Source organism: Triticum aestivum, chromosome 2B (genome assembly GCF_018294505.1).
Source record: "Triticum aestivum cultivar Chinese Spring chromosome 2B, IWGSC CS RefSeq v2.1, whole genome shotgun sequence".
Taxonomy (NCBI): Eukaryota; Viridiplantae; Streptophyta; class Magnoliopsida; order Poales; family Poaceae; genus Triticum; species Triticum aestivum.
In genome coordinates, this window is record NC_057798.1 from 487,930,989 (window position 1) to 487,945,701 (window position 14,713).

A 14,713-nucleotide genomic window follows, 5' to 3' on the forward strand; every position below is an offset into this window, starting at 1 on the left:
CTCGGGTAGGGGGTCCCAATCTGTGCGTCTCAGGCTGATGGTAATAGGAAGCAAGGGACACAATGTTTACCCAGGTTCGGGCCCTCTCGATGGAGGTAAAACCCTACTTCCTACTTGATTAATATTGACGATATGAGTAGTACAAGAGTAGATCTACCACGAGATCATAGAGGCTAAACCCTAGGAGCTAGCCTATGATGATTATGATTGTAATTGTGATCAGCCTTCTAAGGACCAACCTCTCCGGTTTATATAGACACCGGAGAGTGCTAGGGTTTACACGGAGTCGGTTACAAGGAAGGAAATACAATATCCGGATCGCCAAGCTTGTCTTCCACGCAAAGGAGAGTCCCATCCGGACACGGGGCAGAGTCTTGAGTCTTGTATCTTCATGCTTCAATAGTCCGGACGATGTATATAGTCCAGCTGTCCGGATACCCCCTAATCCAGGAATCCCTCAGTAGCCCCTGAACTAGGCTTCAATGACGATGAGTCCGGCGCGCAGTCTTGTCTTCGGCATTGCAAGGCGGGTTCCGTCTCCAAATACTCCAAAGTAATTATCGAACACTTAGGTCGTGTCCGGATCTGCGAGACGATCTTCACATACCATTGTAGGGAACATAGCAAAAATCTGATCTGCTGGCAATCTTCGTACATCGTGCCCTTGCATCGTGGCCTGGTCCAACACGAACCGGCATTTCTCGCCCCACCCCGACTTGCGTCGCGAGGCGGTTTTATTGGCACGTCCTGCCAACACAGAGATCGTATTCCTCTTATATTTGACATAACCATTATTCTGAAAACCCTCCGTGGCCAGGAATGGCTCAACAAGGCAGAGAGAATCAAGTGTCTGGCGCCACTTCCTGAAGGCTCGCCTGGTCCAACCGTTGCCAAGATGCTTGACCGGGTGCTCAGCAAAATGCCCTCCGGGAAAGACGAAGGAAAGGGCGGTGAAGCCGAACTTCACACACTGCGCATCCGGACTGGGGGAATTGATTCCTCCCCAAAGGAGGATAGTCGGGGAGCGGAATCCGAGGCCCCCTCCCCACGTGGGAAGAAAAGGGCCACCTTCGAAGACTTGGAGACGGAGATGCCCAAACAGGGGAAGAAAGTGTCCCCGGGGGGCTCTGTCCCGACGGGCGTCCTCACCACGTCATGCCCGCCAACGGGCCAGCCCTCAACCGAGCTGTAAGTTAATCGCTAATTCGAAGGTACTGCATTTCCCCTTTATCAATAACCAGGATTCGTATTTTGTAGTCCGGCTAGCAGCTCTTCTCAACAGAGTTCGTCTTCGGGGGATCTTCCTCCGAAGATGATGGAGAGCGAGACCCCACCCACCTCTCCGCCTCATGAAGCGGGCGACACTGAGGTGTCGTCACGGAGGAGTCCGGATCTGCCGAAGCCAGAAACTAATATGTCAGCCGCCCTGAGCCCTGAGCGTTTGGCTCCCACGGGGGGCGATGAGAAGGGTCCGGCACAGTTCGATGTCCGGTCGGACATATTGATAGTCCTTCTGGAGCGAGCTGCGCTCTTGGAGGAGCACCTCTCATTAATGAGTACGGTGCTCAAGAAGATTTCATCCGCTACAAGCGGTTTGAATGAAGCATTTACGAGCCTGCTTAAAGGCTTTGAGGTATGTAGTGAAAATGCACTATTTTTTGGCTGTGAGGCACGCGCTAGGTGTGCTCCATATGGATAGTAGCCCCTGAGACTCTGGTTGCCCACCATAGGCGGCAAACGGGGGATCATATAGTAATGGTTGCGCTGTACATGTGCGCAGGTATCTAAGGGTCCGGCAGCCGACCAGTCTGCTGAAGTTGCCGAGCTAAGGAGGCAGATCGGATCTATCGATGCTGATATCATGCTGGTGAATGAGCGGTTGGACGAGTCACAAGGTATGTGCTCTGCTTTCCTTATTATGTTGTATAGGAAAATATGAGAGGGGCATAATATTAATGCAATGTGTTTGCACTGCAGATGGTGTTGCTGCCGTGGAAGCCCTAAGGGTGGAACTTGCCCAGGCCAAGCAACAAGCTCGGGCTAGTAATGCGGCTACCCTAAAGGCGGCCGACGAATTGAGAGCCGAACAGGCTGCTCATCGCCTAAGCGAGGAAAAGATAGCCAAAATGGCTGTGGAGTTGAAAAAAAGCCGCCAACCGGTATGAACTCCTTGAAAAGGAGAATAAGTCCAGTTCGGCCGACCTGGACAAGGCACGTAATGCCACCAAGGAGATGCGGACCGAGGTCCGGGGTATGCGGGAGGAGCTTCAACAGGCCGATAAAATCGCGGTTGCGGGCTCCTACTTACTACGGACGAAGTTTTTGGATCTGAAGTATGCTCCCCTGGATGGATGCTGGAGTCCTGCAGACGCGTATGCGGACTTGGCGAAGAGTGCAGCTGATGCAGCCAAGTTGTCAGTGTACTAGAATAGGGGTACCCTAGTACCCCGAACTTGTGCACGGGAAGTAGCAGCGCCCCGCGGCAAGGGCTTGCCGGGTGACCGCCAAGATACTCCGTGGCTCCTTTGGAGCCATTCAAGAACCAAGTGTTCAAGTCAAGAAGACAAGACCCCGGCAAGAGGAGCTTGCCGGGAAGGCCAACCGAGGCATTTCAAGGAACTTGCCGCGACGCGCCACGCGTCCCGGCAAGGCCCGGCGAGCGACAAGCTTCCGGGTGCGACAATACCACGACCGCAGCAAGACGCTTGCCGGGGCAAGCGGCCACTCTGCTACCACGCTCCAGCGCATCCACCAACGTGTCGCCCTGGGGGCCTCTCCAGGCACGCGTGGCGGAAGGCTGTGCAGCCAGCGATAAGCGGTGGCAAGTGACGCTGACAAAATCGCCATCGTGGCGGACGGTGGCGCCTCTAACGGTCCTTTTCTGCACTGTTTAGGCGACACAGACGGGCATTTAATGCCCTTGTCCCCTGCCGTCAGGGTTAGGTAGAAAGCATTGTACAAGCAACTGTACCAACTACCTCTCTTTTTACATCTTTACCCTTCTCTGCGTTGCCACCTATCGGAGACCCCTTGTGCATATAAAAGGAGGCCCATGCGCAACATAGAGGAGAGTCGGAAGTTTTGGTTCAGTTCGACTAGCTCAGAAGGCTCGAATCATTTCGAGGCCAGAAAACACCTAGCTCTCTAGAGCAAGAACACAATATAATCAGACAAGCAGCAGTAGGAGTATTATCTCTCCGGAGAGCTCCGAAACTGGGTAAACTACTCGTGTGCTTCGCCTCGATCCGCTCTTCGTGCGACCTTCGCCCCCCGCCGAACCGAAAGGGGCTCGGTCCGCCGGCCCCATAGGTGTTCGTGGATCAGTTTCCCCGACACAAGTTTTTCGAGAATCAAGGTGATAAAGAAATGGAGAAGCTTTTCTGGTCGCAATTCAATGCTCCTATGCGCCCGCTGCCATTGAACGAGAAGATGGCTGCTAAGCTTCATAGGCTGTCCGGGCTTGCAAAGCGGTCTATAATAGACCATCTTTGGCCGAAGGGGCCTAAGCCGGATAGTTACTTTGGTTTGGTGCAACAATTGCTTGGGGTCGTGCCTCGGATCAATGCCATGAGGAGGTCGACGTGCATATTGGGTGCACGAATGGCTCTTGCCCGCGTTAAAGCCTATTGGACGGATATGGAGGCCACCATTGTAGCGACCCAGGATCCGGTTGGAAGCCAATATCTGGCCGAGCACTACTTGGCGCAGGTCGCAGAAGGTGCCCGCCTAATAGAGGCGCAATGCTTGAAGAATGTATTGTTCGAGTGACAAATCGAATCATTGTAAAAACAATGTTATTTTGGTTATAGGGCTATATTTATACTTTTTGCCCAAAAGTATTATTGTGTCTCCTGTGCGGCCGTTTATATATATATATATATATATATATATATATATATATATATATAAAGTAATCCGAAAGTTAGCAGTCGTTGGCTTTAGCCCCCACGCATACAATGCGGGGGTGTTCGCGAAAAATATGTGTAATCACACTTGATCCAACGTCTTGGTCCATTAAGGAGGTGATCGCATGTCGAACTAGGCAACCGGACTATACAGCTGTAACACTTTCGCTTAGCCATGGGAGTTTGACGGTGGGGCTACTATGTAGCCCCTAGTACTTTTGCGTGCATCTGAATAGGGGCGCATATGTACATGGCCGAGAAACGGCCCTTCGTTAATGCGGAGAAATCCTAAAGATTCCGGTGAGTCTTCGAGTGGTTGAACAGTCTCTCACTGTATCATGACAGTCAGTTTTCGGCTTTCTCTACTGAGGTGCTCATCCGGAATAACCAGGGCACAATCGCAGTAGTTCTCCTTTGGCCTCCTTAGCCGATAAGAACGGAACGTAAGGCGGCAAACCCAGGAGCCGGGAAAACCCAACATTTGACCAAAGACATGATTCAGAGTTGATGCATATAAGGCCAAACTCGTGACGCTGAACACTCCCGAAGGTATTCTGTCTTTGTAACAGAAAATAGGCTGAAGAATGCATTTTCATTATAAACCCTGTATTTCCAGGTACGTGCGTTAACCTCTCGTGGCGAAATGCCAATAACGGCAGTATCCTCTGTGGGTATGGAACCCATGGGATGGTTAAACAACAAGAGGCAATAGAAAAAGGTTTACACAGGGGCTTAATCTAAAAAGAAACCTATTGAGTGGGGCCCTGCTGCACGTCTGCGCCTTTGTCTCTGTTATGCCGTATCCTGGAAGGGTATCGCACGAACGTTCTCTGTGAAAAAAAAGAAAACGCATAGGAGAGTACAACGTAAGTATGCGATGGATAATATAAGTGTAAGATATTGGCCTGCCAATAAGGTTTAGCCAAGTGTGGGGCTGTATTAAATATTTATAGCCCCTGGTGTCCTCTATGCATGGGATTACATATACGGTGCCCTGGTTCAGTTTTATTCGGGATACCGGACTCGTCTAACCGTGTTTGTGGTCTTAATGACCAGCCATGTTTTCTGATATTGGAGGCCGCTTATAGTCCGGCCGCTAGGGCCGTCGCATATTCCTCTGCGCGTGAAGAGCGCTCTGTGATTCCGTTAACGGTGATGACGCCACGTGGACCGGGCATCTTGAGTGTAAGGTAGCCATAGTGCGTTAATGCATTGAAGCGGGCGAAGGCCGTTCTTCCAACCAATGCATGATAGCCGCTTTGGAAGGGTGCGATGGTGAAGAGTAGTTCTTCGCTTCTGGAGTTGCCTGGGGAGCCAAATGTTACCTCCAGTACGACGGAGCCCCTGCCGTAGGCTTCAACGCCTGGTATCACCCCTTCAAAGGTGGTGTTGCTTTGGCTAATTCTGGATGGGTTTATCCCCATCCTGCGGACAGTGTCCTCGTATATTAAATTGAGACTACTGCCGCCGTCCATGAGGACATGGGTGAGATGGTATCCGTCGATTATTGGGTCAAGCACCAAGGCCTCTGATCCTCCGTGCCGAATACTAGTTCAGTCGTCCGTGTGATCGAAGGTGGTCGGATAAGACATCCAGTAGTTAGGTGTGGGTACGATGGGCTCTATATCGTGCGCGTCTCTGAGCGCGCGTTCGTGCCTGCTCGCGTGGATCATATTTACCGTTTTAACCTCTGGTGGGAATTTTTTCTGTCCCCCAGTGTTTAGCTGGAGAGGTTCATCCTTGTCTTCACTTAGTGTTTCCCTCCCCTTGTGTTCGGCATTTAATTTGCCGGCCTGCTTGAAGACCCAGCATTCTCTATGCGTGTGGTTCGCAGGTTTCTCGGGGGTGCCATGAATTTGGCACAGTCTGTCCAGGACTCTATTCAGACCGGATGGTCCCTCTTTACTGCCTTTAAATGGCTTCTTTTGCTGATCAGGTCAAGAGCCCCTAAATCCGGCATTGACCGTTGTGTTGTCTGGGCTCTCTTCCTTGTTTTGGAGTTTGTGTTTATTACGCCGTGGCTTCCCGTAGCCATCCCTTATTTTGGATGTGCTGGGGTCACTGGTGCCTTTACGGGCTAGCCAGCTATCTTCACCCGCGCAAAAGCGGGTCATAAGGCTTGTTAAGGCTGCCATTGTCCTTGGCTTTTCTTGGCCGAGGTGTCTGGCGAGCCACTCGTCGCGGATGCTGTGTTTGAATGCCGCTAAGGCTTCGGCATCCGGACAATCGACAATTTGATTCTTCTTAGTGAGGAATTTGTTCCAAAGCTGGCGAGCGGACTCTTCGGGCTGTTGGATTATGTGACTTAAATCGTCTGCATCCGGAGGCTGGACATAAGTCCCTTGAAAATTGGCCCTGAAAGCGTCCTCGAGTTCCTCCCAACTCCCAATTGAATTTTCGGGGAGGCTCTTCAACCAGTGTCGAGATGGTCCCTTCAGTTTGAGGGGAAGGTATTTGATGGCGTGGAGGTCATCCCCACGAGCCATGTGACTATGCAGGATAAAATCCTCGATCCAGACCTCTGGGTCTGCCGTTCCGTCGTATGCCTCTATGTTCACAGGTTTAAAACCCTGTGGAAATTCATGGTCCAGTACTTCTTTGGTGAAGCACAGGGGGTGAGCAGCCCCTCTGTATCTGGACGTGCTGTGGCATGTCGTCGGCTGTTGCTGTGTCTGGAGCTTATTCCAAACTGGTATTTGGTTGGTATGGTCGTTTTGGTGACCATAGTCCTTCGTCGGGGTGTGTACTTTGGATCTGTAGATGGACCTGGTCGTGCCGGCTTTCTTGTCCAGGTGCTTACGCAAATCGTGCATAGCGTCGGTAGCTGCTCTATTACGGTTATGAAGCGGTATGTCTGGCCTCCTGGTCATATTATTCTTGGGTGGGACGGCCTCGTCCTCGAATTCTGGCAGTAGCTTGAGTTTTGGATAGCTCTTTGTATGGCGATCGTCGCCGTATCTTTCTTCAATGTCTAGCACTTTAGTCCATCTGCGATTGAGCATTTCCTGTGTGGCTTTGAGCCGTTGCTTCTGCTTTTTTAGACTTCTTGTTGTGGTCGTGAGCTTTCTGTGGAGGTTATCCCGTTCCACGCATTCTTCCGGAATGATGAATGTGTCATCGTCCGGACTGTGTTCTTGTCCTGGGGCGGTTTGACAAACTCGCCCCTCGGGATTATTGTGATCGGGCGTCTGCTCCGAACTCGGTTCGACGTGACCTGGCTCGTCCTGCTCCATCGCTGGGTCCACGTGGTCGTTGTTGCCTTCGGAGTTTACTGGTATGTCAATCTTTCTTGTGCTCTTGTCGCTATTTTTACTGTTGCTGGACTTTGAGCGGCGTCTGCACCGTCGTTTTGGCTTTTGCCCGAGGGTTTTATCTTCTGGATTGTCGCCGTCATCCTCCTTGGGCGTATCCACCATGAATATATCATGTGGCGAGGTAGTAGTCCAGCGCCCCAGAGATTCTGAATCTTCTCATGCATCGTCGTCCATACCGTCGATGCCTTCGGAGTCGAAGTCAAGCACGTCGGTTAAATCATCGACCGTGGCAATGAAGTGGGTGGTGGGTGGGCAACGAATTCCTTCGTCGTCTGCTTCCCACTCGAGCCGGACATAGTCCGGTCGAGAGCCTCCTGACAAAGACAGAGACTTTAATGAGTTCAGCATGTCGCCAAAGGGCGAGTGCTGGAAGATATCCGTAGCGGTAAACTCCATTACCGGAGCCCAACCTGGCTCGGCTGGCTTGGGAGTGCGCAGACTGGAACCAACAACCGGATACGAGTCCGGGGGTCCGGAATCACAGGCTTCCATAGAGGTGAGACCTGTGTTCGGCTCCACCACCGATGAGTGTGCGGCCTGCGGGGCGGGGTCCACCCCTCCATCCTTAGGCAACGCAGCCTACTCCAGATTTAGGTCTGGGGCTACTGCAGGGGTGATATCCCGAGCATCGTCCGACAGCAGGTCTAAGCCGTGCTCATCGTGACTGTTCGGTGCTCCTGGCATAGGCCCAAATTCGTCGAAGATCAAGTCTCCGCGAATGTTCGCCGTGTAGTTCAAGTTTCCGAACCTGACCTGGTAGCCAGGGGCGTAGCTGTCGATCTGCTCCAAATGGCCAAGCGAATTGGCCCACAGTGCGAAGCCGCCGAACACGAAGATTTGTATGGGGAGAAAAGTCTCGCCCTAGACCGTGTTGTTGACGATTGAAGGCGCCATCAAGCCTTGTAGCAACGACATAGAGGAACTCTCAATGAAAGCACCAATGTCGGTGTCAAAACCGGCGGATCTCAGGTAGGGGGTCCCGATCTGTGCGTCTCAGGCTGATGGTAACAGGAAGCAAGGGACACAATGTTTACCCAGGTTCGGGCCCTCTCGGTGGAGGTAAAACCCTACTTCCTGCTTGATTAATATTGACAATATGAGTAGTACAAGAGTAGATCTACCACGAGATCGTAGAGGCTAAATCCTAGGAGCTAGCCTATGATGATTATGATTGTAATTGTGATCGTCCTTCTAAGGACCAACCTCTCCAGTTTATATAGACACCAGAGAGGGCTAGGGTTTACACGGAGTCGGTTACAAGGAAGGAAATACAATATTTGGATCGCCAAGCTTGTCTTCCACGCATAGGAGAGTCCCATCCGGACACGGGACGGAGTCTTGAGTCTTGTATCTTCACGCCTCAATAGTCCGGACGATGTATTTAGTCTGGCTATCCGGATACCCCCTAATCCAAGACTCCCTCAGTAGGTGCGGGAGCTGGTTGCACTACGGATGTAGCTGGTGCAGATGAAGTGGCTCTAGTGTGTGTCACTGGCACTGCAGCTGACCTCTGAGCTCTAGGCACTCTGGCAAATGCCTCAGTGGTTGTCTTGCCCTTCCTCTCCTGCATATCATCCTGGAGTTGCTCAACAACAGACTGGATCTCAGTTACCTTCACATCCAAGTCATAGAACTTCTGCTCCATAATCCTCTCCAGGCTCTTCTGGTTTTGAGTCAGGGTGGCCAGTCCCTTCTCAATCCTCAGAGTGGATGCAATCAAGTAGCCAAGTTGATCCTGTTTGCTCTTCAAGAAATACTGAGGTGCCTCTTCCATTGTTGGCATCTTGGCAGCCTTCTTAGTCCTTGCCTTCTCCTTCTTTGCTTGTGCTTGCATAGAAGATGGTTCATCTTCATCCACAACCACTTGGTTGTCTTCAAAGTCTGGATAGATAGGCGTGTGATCCTTGTCCAACAAGTATGTGCCAGTTCCCATATTGGAGTTCATCAGCTCCTGGATCTGTGGGGCATACCCACAACTTCTCTTTTGGTCAGTAGTTGTCCTCTTGATAGTTTCAACTATAAGACTCATGACCTTGAACTTTTGTGGCACATCAAATAAGTGTAGCAGATTTATTTCATGGCCTCTGATCATGTTGTGATCACCTAACTTGGGCAAGAGAGTGTGCCTGAGGATCCAGTTGATGGTTGGCAGTCCTGACAGAAGGTAATGTACTGATCCAAACTTGTGTGTTTCAACAGCAGCATCTGGGATCTCCTTGTACATATGTGCCATAGTGTTGTGATCCATCTTATTATTGGCATAGACATCCAAGTCATCCTCTTTCTCCTTAGGTGCATTGATCAGATTATCCCATTCTTCAATTGATGATTGGTACCTAGTACCTTCAGACATCCATACTATCTTGCCATTTGGATAGAAGTGTGTTGTGGAGTAGAATTGCATTATTAGCTCATCATTCCACTTTGTGAGCTTCTGCCCAACAAAGTCTGCCACTCCACAAGCACTGAAACTGTCATACACACCAGGATAGTGTTCTTCATTCTCCTTGATGTACTTCCAGTCCACCCATCTCATGTCACACACTATTGGCTTCTTGTCCAGCAGCACTGTCTCATAGAAATCCTGTTGTTCCTTTGTATGGAACCTGTAGTCTACAGCAGTTCTCCTCCTGACTGCATAAGGATCAATCAACCTCCACTATCTGAGTCCTACATCCTTTCTCAGCTTCATGTTCTCAGCTACAGGATGGGCATCATTATGATCTAGAATTTTAGGCTTCAATTTTCTCAAGACATGCTCTTCATCATCTTCCTCTTCAGCAACAGCTTCAGGCACTGGGCCTTGTTCTTCTCAGCAGCTTATATGTTCCTGGTATTCCTCTTAGGTGCAGTCTTGGGCTTGGAAGCAGCCTTGGGTGCTTCTTTGGGCTTTGATGAAGCAGCCCCTGACCTGATGGCATCACTCATAAGCTTCTGAGCTTTGGGTGCTGGTGTAGCAACCTCTTCTTCTTCCTCCTCTTCCATCATGGAAGGCTTTCCAACAACCCTGGCCATGGTCTTCTTGACCCTTTCCTTCCTCTTCTTTTCAGTCACTTCTAGCTCTTTGGGATCAGATTTCGCAGTTTCTTTAGTGGATCCTCTGACCTTCAGCATAGGAGTCCTTTTGGCTGGAATTTTCATGTTTTGTCCAGGCTTAGTGGCTGCAGCTGAGCCATATTCCTTCTTGAGCACCTTATTCTTGGAAGTGTCCTCATCCTCAATAGCCACATAGTCTTCATCCTCAGACTCTGAGGTTCTCTTCTTTCTGGCCCTGGTGGCAGCTTTGGGAAAGTTGCTTGGGGTGCTCCTGCTGCCATCATCATAGCTGCTAGAGGGACTAGTGCCCTCACTCACTTGGACCTGCTCCTTTGACTTGTTCTGACTGTCACTCTGATCAGACATATTGCAAACACTGACTGCAGACCCTGTGAATAGATATAGATGAGATAGAGTGGATGAGCATCACAAAATACAGAGGTTTTTGCAAAAGAATGAGTTAAAAACTTAGTTTTAGTTTTCCACAGAAAGCATTTCGGATCTACCGATTTGTAAACTCGGTGATACCGAAGCAGCTTTTGGAACCTAAACTAGTGAACTCGGTCAGACCGAGTCATAGTTCGGTGGCACCGAGACTGCTAGGGTTTCACAAAGTCCTGAACTCGGTCACACCGATTTGCAATTCTCGGTCAGACCAAGAATTACATGTGCAATGACCGTAGCCGAATTGGTGGTACCGAGTTCTACAACTCGGTTGGTCCGAGATGGTTTCGGCGGAAACCTAACCCTAAATTTTCAATTCATCTCTAATGTACGGAGTGTTTTGACTAGATAAGATAGTTTCAATCGTGGCAGGATTCATGGCGAACACAATGTGCTAGAAATCAGATAGGGATAGCACAGTGATCGAGTCCATACCCTAGTTCGGCGATGAACTCGCTACAGCGGAAACGGCGGGGATGATTCCTGTTGACGGCAGTGGAGACCAGCGGTAGGAGGCAGCTGGCGATGAGGAGGACGATCCGGAGACCCTGGAGGCAGAGTGGGCTGAGCGCGGGTGAAAGAGTTCGGAGAAAATTTCCAAAGTTTTGCCCGTGGGTATATATAGCCTGACCCTGTCGGTGTGACCGAGTGGAACAACTCGGTGGCACCGAGATGCATAACTGCTAGCAGTTACAGCAACTCGGTGTGACCGAAAAGTTCAAATCGGTTGCACCGAGATTGAAAACCTAGATCGACTTAGTGATCTCGGTATTGACCGAAATGGGAATCGGTCAGACCAAAACGCACAAAGAAGTTTTGGAAGTTCAAGTCTATGACGAATCGGGGACTCCGAGTGCTCCTCAACAGAGTGGTTCGAATCTGACTTGATCAAATTTTGTGATGTAGCATGAATAGAGTTTGAGACAAGAAAAGCATAGATAGCTAGAGAAGGTTCTTAGGCATTCTTGTCCATCCACTTGGCAAAAAGAAAAAGAAAGCAATCAATCAAAACAACAAGTGGATGTCCTCTAATGAGTAAAATATGCAACCAACATGCTCACACAATAAAATGGCAAATGAAATATGTGGCAAAGCATGCACAACCAATTCTAGCATCTATCAAGCAATTGGCGATGACTAGGTCATCTATATATGAGTATATTGACTTAGGAGTCAAATGAGAACATTTGATCATAGGTCATACTCATCATTTAAGCTCAAGTGGGGTTACCACTTTTACATAATGCATTGATGTATTCACACCATTAGAGTTGCTTTGACTCAATTCTTAGAGTAAAGCTCCCCCTAGATGTGAGGTCCCCCCTTAGAGGGATGAACTAACCTTGGGTTTTGTCGATGATGACTTCATGTAGGTGTTGAAGATGTGGATGCTCAATGTTGATGTAGATCATTTGGAGTAATCCTTTGGAGTGGGTTGCACTTTCAATACCTACATGGGTTAGTCCCACAAGGAACAAACAAGGATATCCATAGACATAGAGTGATGCACACACAAGATGATATCTATAAGAGCATTAGGTTACCTTGTCCCTTGTCTTACCAACAAGAGGGTTTGTGACTCCTTGAACTAGTGCAAGATGTGGAAGTTGATTGCACTTGTTATTGCCAAAATGATATGAGTGAAATATGTTGGCGGAGTCACCCTCAAGAACTCTCTAGTTCTTCTTCTTCGGGACCCACATCATCTTGATGGGAATCCTTGGAGTTGTAGTTGTACTTGATGAAGTAGAGCTTGACGTAGTCTTGGGAACCCACTTGACCAAGGCCTTAGGAGCTTATTCAAATGCATCAATCTCCTCTTGAAGCTTGTCCTTGCCTTTTTGCTTATGGTCTTGTGGTGGAAGATCATCTTGGGCTTGTGTCCCTTTGAAGGAAGTAGGATCATACTTCTCTTGTTGAGGAACAAACTTCGTCTTGGGGTATTGATATACTTCCCACTCAACTCCATTGGCATTGAACTTTCGTTCAAAACCAACACCTTGGTTCTTCCGGTGCCTTCCTTGCTTGCGTACAATTTCCTCGAATTGCTTACTCCCGGCAAGGCTCTTGTAAACACCTTTATCTATAATTCCCTTCAATAAGCTATTTTCTTGCTCAAGTGTAACTTGGCTAAGAGAATCATTAGTGGAATCAAGAGAACTACTAGAAGCAACAACATTGGATTTAGCATGATTATTGTTACTACTAGAGGAAGAATCCTTCTTGTTCTTGTTACTAGACTTGACTTGAGGCATGTAAGTAGATAAGAGTAAATGCTTGGCAATGTAAGAAGAACTTTTCTTACGAAGATCATCATTGATTGCCTTTAAGAACTCGTGCTCTTGCTCAAGGTTGAGTTTTTCAAAGCGTAACTTCTCATGAGTCCCTAAAAGTTCTCGATGATCTTCTAAGATAGTTTCATGAGCTAACTTAAGAGTGTTTAGTTCTTTAGTTAGAAGCTCAATCTTCTCCTTATCATTGTCATTAGTTTTATCTTGATTAGCATAATTAATTGACGTTTCATCATAGTATTCATCACTAGAGTTGGCAACAAGTAAATCATCATCACCTAACAAGTCATCTTCATCACTATTGAAATCAACATACTCGGGGTGTGTTACCTTTGGGCCTTTAGCCATGAAGCATCTTCCAAGTCCTTCATTTGGTGAATCAATGTCGTAGGAGTTGGTTGACATAAGTGCTAGACCGGCAACACCTTCATCTTGAGTATATTTGGAGTCAGAGTGATAGCATCTCTCAGAGTGATTGTTGGAGTCGGAGCCGGATACCCATTCACCAACATGAGCTTGATGTCTTCGTTTTGTGTAGCTCCTTGATGACTTGTCCTTCCTTTCCAAATCCTTGCTTCTCCGGGATGTTCTTCATTCATAACGATCATCTCTACTCCTCCTCTCTCTTGGTGATGATTCTTCTCTTCTACTTCTCCTTTTAGGTGATTCTTCTCTTCTTTTGTAGGGTGTCGTACACTCATTGGAATAGTGTCTAGGTCTTCCACAATTGTAGCAATTTTCCTCTTGACTAGAAGATCTTTTGTCATTGTAGGACCTTGACTTGGAGCTTTTCTCTTTGCTTCTACTCTTGTAGAACTTGTTGAAGTTCTTCACCATTAAGCTCAATTCTTCATTGAAGGTTTGTTTCTCACTTGATGATGTGGGGGCTTCACATGAGGCTTTGTAAGCACCACTTGACTTGTTGTGAAGTTCCTCCTTATCCTTGAGTGACATCTCATGAGCAACAATTCTTCCAATGACTTCCATTGGCTTGAGATCTTTGTAATTGGGCATCATTTGGATCAATGTGCACATGGTATCATATTTTCTGTCCAAAGCTCTTAGGATCTTCTTGATGATGAATTTGTCGGTCATCTCTTCACTTCCTAAGCCGGCAATCTCATTTGTGATAAGAGCAAGCCTAGAGTACATTTCAACGACACCTTCACCATCCTTCATTTTGAACTTGTCAAGTTGACTTTGAAGCACATCCAACTTGGATTCCTTGATGGAGTCGGTACCTTCATGCATATCAATCAAAGTATCCCAAATTTCCTTTGCATTCTCAAGATGGCTGATTTTGTGGAATTCTTTGGGGCACAATCCATTGAAGAGGATCTCACAAGCTTGAGCGTTGTATTGCAGCATCTTCAACTCTTCCGCGCTAGCTTCACGGTTTGGTTCTCTCCCATCAAAGAATTCACCTTGCAAGCCAATACACACAATAGCACAAACGGTGGGGTTATGTCCAAGAATATGCATTTTCATCTTATGATTCCAACTAGCAAAATTAGTACCATCAAAGTAAGGACCTCTACGGTGATAATTTCCCTTGCTAGACGCCATACTCTCCTAGGTTGTGAAACCAAGGCTATGACCACCAAAAGCTATGGAAATCAAAGCAAATGGAGACCAAAGCTCTAATACCACTTGTAGGATCGAAAGTATGTCTAGAGGGGGGTGATTACACTACTTGACCAAATAAAAACTTATCCTTTTCCCA